This window comes from Lontra canadensis, unplaced genomic scaffold (assembly GCF_010015895.1).
Source record: "Lontra canadensis isolate GAN:19392208 unplaced genomic scaffold, GSC_riverotter_1.0 scaffold754, whole genome shotgun sequence".
Taxonomy (NCBI): domain Eukaryota; kingdom Metazoa; phylum Chordata; class Mammalia; order Carnivora; family Mustelidae; genus Lontra; species Lontra canadensis.
Genome location: NW_022631738.1, coordinates 1 through 8,684, shown reverse-complemented (window position 1 = coordinate 8,684; position 8,684 = coordinate 1). Strand labels below are relative to the sequence as shown.

The 8,684-nt window shown below is 35.9% G+C and overlaps 1 long non-coding RNA gene across 1 annotated transcript; it reads right to left on the bottom strand.

Annotated features, from left to right (window-relative positions):
• Positions 1-288: 288 nt before the first annotated feature.
• LOC116863245 lies at positions 289-6,098 on the bottom strand. The gene is made up of 2 exons (XR_004381786.1): positions 5,374-6,098; positions 289-638 (listed from the first exon to the last, which is right to left on the bottom strand). It is a non-coding gene; the product is annotated as an uncharacterized LOC116863245 (long non-coding RNA).
• Positions 6,099-8,684: the final 2,586 nt, after the last annotated feature.

Below are 8,684 nucleotides of genomic sequence, written 5' to 3'. Positions count from 1 at the left end.
GGGAGCCCAGTGTGGAGCTCAATCCCAGGACCCCGGGATCATGGCCTGAGCCAAAGGCAGACGCTTAATGACTGAGCTACCCAGGCACACTGCTTCTCACTTTTTTCTGCTGGGTTTGTACTTCTCAGTATCCCTGGCCAAAATCACTGAAGAATAAAGAAATGAGACCTCAAACCATTTATCCATGGTGGATGATTAAGGTAATTTAAAAGAGAGAGAGAGAGAGAGAGAGAGAAATTACTAGTGTACCTAAGAATACTGAGGTAGAACTTGTCACATCAAAATACAAAGCTTTCAAAACAGTACATTTTATTTGACATTAGACAACATTCCCCAATTTCTCTCAGCTGTGACATGTAGATGGCTTTACATTGTTTTTGTGGTCACCCATGATGAGCAAGGTTTTTCAATCTTCAAAACACTCAAAATTCAAAGATACTGCATTTCACATTAGTTCACAAGTCCAAGTGTATCTTCCCATTTATCAGAATATTTGGCATAGATTCCCTTTTTGGTAGAAAGGTAGAGATGAGGCTATTTCTTTAAAGACGGCTTTGTTCACAATTTCATTTATGCCATAAAAATCAGATGACGGCATGTTCTTATTCTTATCAGTAGTAGTCTTAGGATGCCAGAAACTGTGAAAGGAAGGCTTTTAGTTACTTTCTCCTTTCCAATTTCCAATAATGTAATCCCCGACCCCAACCTGAAAATAGGAGCATTACAGAATCCAGCTGGCACCACATATTAAAAGCCAAATGTTAGAATTTAGTTGATAAATATATAGTCCAAAATTGTTTCTCAAAAACTTATAGAAGTGAGTGGTAACAAACTGTGTCCTCATTTCAACAATGATCAGTTATTGGAATTGAATTAAACTAAAAAAAAGCAATCCCCTAGTTAGACTTGGAGGTAATGTTCTTAAAACCAATCCAAAACACAAGCAGGCTGCCCTTCAAAATGCTTTGACCTTCTCTTTCACTCTTCCTCCTAATCCCACCCTCTTGTGAGTGATTTAAAGATAGAAAAGGTCAAAGCCCAGTTGGGCACTAGAATGAGGATTTTTTTTTTAATCATTTACCTCCAGTTTTTGCCAATTACTTCCAATTTCTATTATTTTTAGAATTAAAACATGCTAAAATTAAGCTACTTTTATTCACTGACATAATTCCACTATAAGAGATCCTTTCTTCAACATGTTTTGATGGTGAGATTTCTAAAGGTTAAGTTGCAAACCTGTTGCAAAAGAAAAATCATGTCTCTCCCATTATGTTATATACCATCTGAAGATTGTTCTTCAAAGAGATCTATTTAGGTAGAGTATATCTATCAGAAAGCAGGTAAAATTGATAAATGCATTTCAAAACCTACTGTGGCCTGAGTATGAGTGTTTCCCCAAGGCTGGTATCAATGAGACTGGGGTTTGGGAATTAGTTGTTTTTCATCCCTCCTTCTGCCTAGCAGTGGTCACAGCCATTTCTCCTGAAATGTGGGCCAGGGAAAATAAAGTGTCTACTATAAGGGAACTTCCTCCCACTTAATGAACTAGCTCAATAGAAAACCCTGCTTATTGTAGTGGCCAGAATGGTAGAAGTACAGAACAAGAATTAAAACCCACATTATTAAGGGTCTAGCCATGCCCCTAACCAGAAAACAGTCCGAAAGGAAAGTTTTAAAAGTCCTCTAAGAAAACATTCATTTTTTTCATGTCTCTGGGGAGAACTGGAAACACAAAAAACCTTATATATAACAGGCACTCAAATACACTTGTAGAATGAATAAATGAATGAACAGTAACTTCTTATATTCTAGTCTCCAAGGTAATAAAAAAATCAAGTTTCTTTCAGTCATGATCTTTTTCGTATTCTGTCTAGCAATTAACAGAATACCTTGAAAAAGACACTTCCATTTAAGGAAGAATTTCATTCCAATTTTTGTTTTGTTTTGTTTTACTGCATCCCCAAGATAAACTAAATGCATTTTATATCAGATCTGCTCCAATTTAACATCACTTTCAGTGTTAGTATGAATGGATACAAAGTCCCCTCTTATTCCCACTCTACAAAACATGCCAAAGAGAAGGTGGCCATTTGTTCTCAGTGTCTTAATATCACAGCTGCTCAATAATATTTTTCAAGTAATTAAAGAACTGCAGTCTCATTAAATTTGCTCTTGTGTTTCCACCATAGACTAGTGAGATTAAATTACATTTTGGCCTAGGACTTTTTAATTTCTTAATTCTCAGCATTTGAGAACATACTTTATTCTGGGTAAATAAATTTTTGCACAAAATATAGAAAATGTAGGAAAAAATCTATTGCTTCCTGACTCTAAGCCAGGTCAGTGAGCAAATATTTTTAAAACCAGTAATTTCATCTCAATTCTCATCTTAAATCATTCATCTATAATAAAAACAGATATGAAAGTAATGAATTAAAAGACAAGCCCTAAGCACCCTTGTATCAGCCTTCTGGATTTAAACTAATTCAATGAGCAAGTGATACTGGGACGTTCTAGAACTAGGAATAATTCTTCATTTAATATTAAGAGAACCATGTCTTATTTTTCTATTTTTTTCATATCTAAGGCATGTCAATGTGCATTTTCTGGGAGACCCACTCAACTAATTTATCTAGCATAATATGTTCCAGAAAACAGGCACTCAAATATTTGCTCAAAACTCAGTATTTTCTTATCTTCATCAATAGGTATTCTAATGCCCTTTAGACTTTAGACTTGGCCCATTTCACTTCTCTTAAGACCTACAATGATATATTATTCCACATGAAAGATGCTCTATTTATCAAATGAATCTAAAAGCAAGGCCATTTGATTTTACTCCTGAGCCATTTATTTTTTACTCCTTTAATGACTCAAGCCAGGCCAGGATAGATTGAATTCATCTCCGCATTCAGCATTCAGCATTTTAAAGACTGATAGAGAACTGTTAACACCTTGCTTCTTAAAAATATTTTCCATCTCTTCAGCCAGGCCAGGGAGCAAGTACACCTCTGATTCAGATTTTATCTTTCCACAGAGGTCAGTATTTAGCCTACTTCCTGGCACAATTCTATTTTCCCCATGTTTTTATTAAATAAGCTTTGCAGTGCTTAAGTAACTTCTAGTCTGGATCTCCCACCTACTTCCTTATTTCCTCCAATGAACACCCCATAAGAATAAAATCATTTTCATATCCTAGGGGATGCACAGTTCAGAGCCTCACAGAAAGTAACCAGTAATCATTCATTAAACCAAGTTATTTCCTTTTATCTATATAGAACAGTAGGCTGTGTAAATTTGAACAGATCTCTGATAATGAACTTTTATATCCCCACTTGTTATCTCTGGGGATAAAAGAAAATAATCAATGTTCACACAGCAGATATTGTTTTTATATGTATGGCAGTACAAAACTTATAAATTGATTTATGTTATCTGCTGCTACCCAGGACACAATAAAGATGATTTATCTTCACATCTCCAATGACAAGCAAGGTGAGTGGCACATAATAGACAATTATTACCCAGTTTTTCATTTATCAGATATTTAATCCTTTGTATATTATATTGTGTTGAATAGTTAACAATTTTTCCTCAAAAATTTTTCAACTTTCTTCATAGTATAATGATGACTGTGATATAATTTTATAATCCTAGTACTCAGCACCAAATTAGAAAATAAGTAGTTACACTTATATGGTGCTTTAGAGTTCCTAAAATACTACATATGTATTGCCGTATGCTCACCTGCAAGGACAATGAAATGATAAGTCTGTGTATCTCTTTACTGCCTGTAATATTTTTACCTAGTAAGCATCTGATGATATTCATTCATTCAACAAGTATTTAAGCCCTCAGTTTGTATAGCTATTTATACAACCTTCATCACAGTCAAGCACACAATGAGAATATTGTAGAGAAAATGCCTATCTCATAGAAAGTTTTATTTACACAGAAACAGCTAATGTCTTGGATTTATATAGCACTTTAAAAAGTGCAAAGGCAATCTCAATCATTACATTTTCCTTTCACCTGGGAAAATATACTGGTGATTATTTAATTTGACATGACCAGTAAAGTCTTGATTAAAACAAGCAATATCTAATTCCTTACATCTAAATAGTCTAGGACATAAACCTCTTTCTTATTACATGAGAGCATTATCTTAGATTTCACAGTACCCAAACAGTACTGGCCCATAAAAGGCAATTAATATTCATCCACTCATAAACATGTAACCCACTGGTATTTATATAATGCTTTAGTTTATAAGGCACTTTAATATGCACCTCACAATCTGAAACTTCTAATTCCATGATGAGAACACTTCTTTTCTCTTTGAAAATGGTATGGTAAAGTGCTCACAACAGTTTAATACCCTGTGTTTGCAGTATATTTTATGGTTTCAAAGCAGTTTCCATGCATTTGCTTCTCTGCCACCTGGAATACTGTATTTTTGCTTAAAATTACCAGAGTAGCAGAAACACAATAGCCACAAATATAGGAGTTATTCATTTATCAAACAATTCCTAATATCTGCATGGTATTACATACTACTAACAAAGTACTTTATTCAGGCTTCTTTTAATCTTTGTATCTATAGTGTCTAGTACAGTAGAATGTAGATACTATGTAATCAATATTCATCCATCAACTCTGAAACTCTTTAATCTTTAAATGTTTTATAGTTTATAAATCACATTCATGTATTTTTCTTCAAGTCACCTGGATGTAATCATGAATAAATATTGCATCCTGAGTGCACAGGGACCGAATCACAGAAATGATTTTATTATTCAGCATATAGTCCCCGGTACTTACACTGGGGTGATAAAAACTATGGCCCACCAGACCAAATCTACTTGGTTCACAAGCTAAGAATAGTTTTTCCTTTTTAAAGAGTTGTAAAAGAAAAACATGTGTCAGAGACCATATGGTCCATGAAACCTTAAGTATTTACCATCTGACCCTTTATGTGCAGTGTGATAACTCCTGATTTACATAATGCTTAACAACTGACAGAGCACTTTAAATGTTAGCTGTGCATGACTGCCAATATACTATTAATGAGAATGCCTTCTTTTTTCTGTGCTTTACAGTGCTTTCACATATATTCTCAGTTATTTAAATTATGGTAAGGGGGGGGAATCAAGGTAGGATTAAACCTGCTAAATATTTCCAAGTTCTCTCACCTTTAAGCTTAGAAGTGGGTATTAAATCCAGGAGCAGTGTTGGCACAATCTACCAAAATATTGGGCCACTACTATAAGCAGGGGGTTCAAAGTGTCTCCTTGGGGCCTCACTCCATATCAGACCCAGTCATTCATTTTGTAACCATTACTAGGAATCCCAAACCCCAAGAATCCTGCTCACCCAAGCTCAAAGAAGAAAGGTGTTGCAGGTTGGTGCTTCTCAACAGTATGGCACATCTGTGTATTTCTTGTCTAATTCTTCTCATTGGCCTGGAACATCTCTTCACATTTCCTCTAGATAGTCTGGGACGTTTTCCCCCAACAGCCTGATGCTTGCCTTTGCTCATCAGGCTAGAGCTTCTAAGGAAAAGGGAGGACCGAAATACAATGTTGCCTATAATGCATCTCTCAAGGAGTGGAGGTGAAGAGAAATGGAAATTTAAAAAATAAACACTTAATAGCTCAAAACTGTGATAAAAACTGGCTTAAGACTGGCCCGAGCATAATATTGCCAATCTAAAGGTAATCTTAAGGTAACAACAACATCAAAAAGGGCTCCTCAAAAGAAGTGAACTTAAATAAAAGCATAAGAACTGGAAAGGGAGAACTAAAAATGTCCAAGGGTAGACAGGATAGCAATAGAAAAAAAGATGGGGTTTAGTGTTCTCATCTTTAGATATCCTTTGGTCTTGGGGCTTCTATCCTTCCCAAATTCTGTGTCATAGGCTTCTAGCTTCCCACCTAATTTAGTCTTGAGACATGGTTCTCTCTTTGGCCTTCTGTCCATCTAGATAAGCAGGAATCCCAGGTCTTTATGTGTGTCTAGGGCTTTCCATCCTTGGATCTTAGGTTTTTATCTGAAGTCTTAGACCTTGTGTCTTAGGTCTCAGGTCTTCCATGGGTCCCCACACTCTCCCACTCTGGGTCTTTGGACTTCTATCTAACTCAAGACTTGAACTTTCCATCCAACTCAGTCAGGTGTTCTATCCAACAAAAGCCGCCTTTTTACATCATAGCTGTCAGGGCTTTGATGGCCTCAAGCCTGAGGATTCCATCTATCTTGGAACGCAGGTTTTTCCATGTCTGTCTTCAGGTTTCAAGTCTCAAACCATTTGTTTTTTTACTTTGGGCCTTCTATCCATTATAGGCCTTCCACCTTCTGTCCATCATAGGTCTTGGATCATCCATCTCACAGGGTGTCCTGGCATAATGAACAGCTCTGCAATGCTTATTTTGATAGCTGCACTCTGTACCTATTGGGAAGGGGTTAGGAAACCCCTTTGTCACAAACACACACACATGACCACACAGATGCACAAAATATGCAAGGAGAGAGGATGGCATAAAGTCAAAGAGGGGGGAACACAGACATATAAAGAGGCTGATAACACTCAAAGGTAAGCAGAAGAGGGAAATCAGAGAAGAAACAAGAGAACAGAGATGAATGTTGAAATGGAAAATCACAAAGAACAAAGATGAATGCTGAAATGGAAAATCACAAAGAACAAAGAGACATTTAGACAGCAAGAAAGAAAGAGAAAATGGCCCAACAGAGATAGAAAAAATATACAGAAAAGAGAAATGTGAGATAATAGTAGAAAAAGCAGGAGGAAAGCCAGAATGAGAAAAAGGTGAAATGTCAAACCAACAACAACAAGGGGAAGGGAAGACCAACAATCAGAGTTCACAACAGTAAAAGACAGGTATAGGCAGGACAAGTAATGAACAAAAAGGACACAAGCATGCAACACAGACCAAAAGGGAAGAACATAGAAAGAAGAGCCAGATCTAAGAGAGCAAAGAGAATCAGAAACAAATTGAAAAAACAAAACGAAACAAAACTAGAGAGAGACCTCTAAGACAAGACACAGACCACTCTTAGGAACAAAAACCAGAATGAGACAAAGATACACAGAGAAGAAACCAGCAAGAGAATCATGGGATGGCTGAGACACATTTTAGATAAAGACAACCAAAGAGATTCAAGAATGAAAGAGACAAGCAAAGAAATACACACTTAGGAGTGAAAAAGATAAGCAAAGGCAGACATTCAGAGGAAAAGGGTAAGAAGTAAAGACAAGATACAGTAAGGGGCACAAACGGCATATGTGAAGCATCACAAAAAGGAAACAAGAAAAGAAAACCAAAAAGTACATTAATAATTAAAATATACTATTAGTACTAATACTACTTATATTACTAATAGTAATAATTATAAGAACCACCACTAACTTAAATGTTTTTTATTTATAAACTTATACCTTACAAATTTCTTACATAGAACCAAAACATGCCAACTCTGCCTACCATTAGATGGTATTTGTGGCCACCTGTATTATGTCATATCAACTTATAAAACTTCTTAGTTTACTTTTAACTTATCATGGACCAAACTGCACTAAACACTTTACATACATGATTTCATTTACTGTCACCTACAAGTCTAACCAAAAACTCTAAATTGACAAAGACCATACACCTGATGAGTGGCAGAAGATTTAAATACAGAATGTGAACCTTTCAATATTCTGCTTCAACTGTTTACAATGATTTCCAAAAGAGCCAAACAAGATGCCACAGATGTATGAATATTATAATAAAGGGCCCTTAGAGAGCACCTAGTCAATCCCCTCACTTTATATCTTTACTTTTCCCCATTCCTTAAAAAATGAACTTCATTTTCACATGCTTCACAACTATAATGCAACTTCATGGACTGGGCTTCCTTTAACACTAAATCTGCAGATATTCTTTCACAAGAGGTGAGAAAGATCCACCCTTTCAACAAAAAGAAAAAAAACCCTCTTTATGTTTTGGGCTTCTACAGTTTAGGCCTCTAAGAGTGGCAAAACATTTACACAGTGAAGATAAAGAGACAAGGTGAAACTCAATTACTTGGACACAACTGATAGGCAAACTGTAATATCTTTGAATTGCTTCAGTGAACCCAGTTGGTAATACAGGTTACTGGTTATCCTCAGATCTCACCATGCACACCCCTGCGTGTTAGACCATCATGCTTCACCCCATACAAACCTACAACAAATAAACTCATAGCTAAAATGATCCTCACAGGATTACCACACCAACAACTTACTTCATTCTGCTGTTCTAAAATGCTAGTGTGCCAGGCATGTTGATCTTCCTTCAGTATGTTCCACTTTCTTGCGCTTTGCACTGTTTTGGGAAGACAGTGATTTGGCAGAAAAGAGAACAATCAAGACCTATAAAAAATGAGAGGGGAAACCATGTAAATGCCATATAGAAGTATTAACTGAGTAATGTGCAAGAGTTATGGGAAGATACAAATTTACGAGCTATGGAAACTATCTCTATGAAGCTTAAAAATAAATACATAAAGCTGAAGCCTTTAAGTCCCTAGAGATAAAACTAACACAAGGTTTTTGTTCAAAAGAATAGGAAACTATGGCAAACATAGAAACACCATCAATCACAGTCTTAGTCTTCTGGTTGAATAATCTGTACAAAATC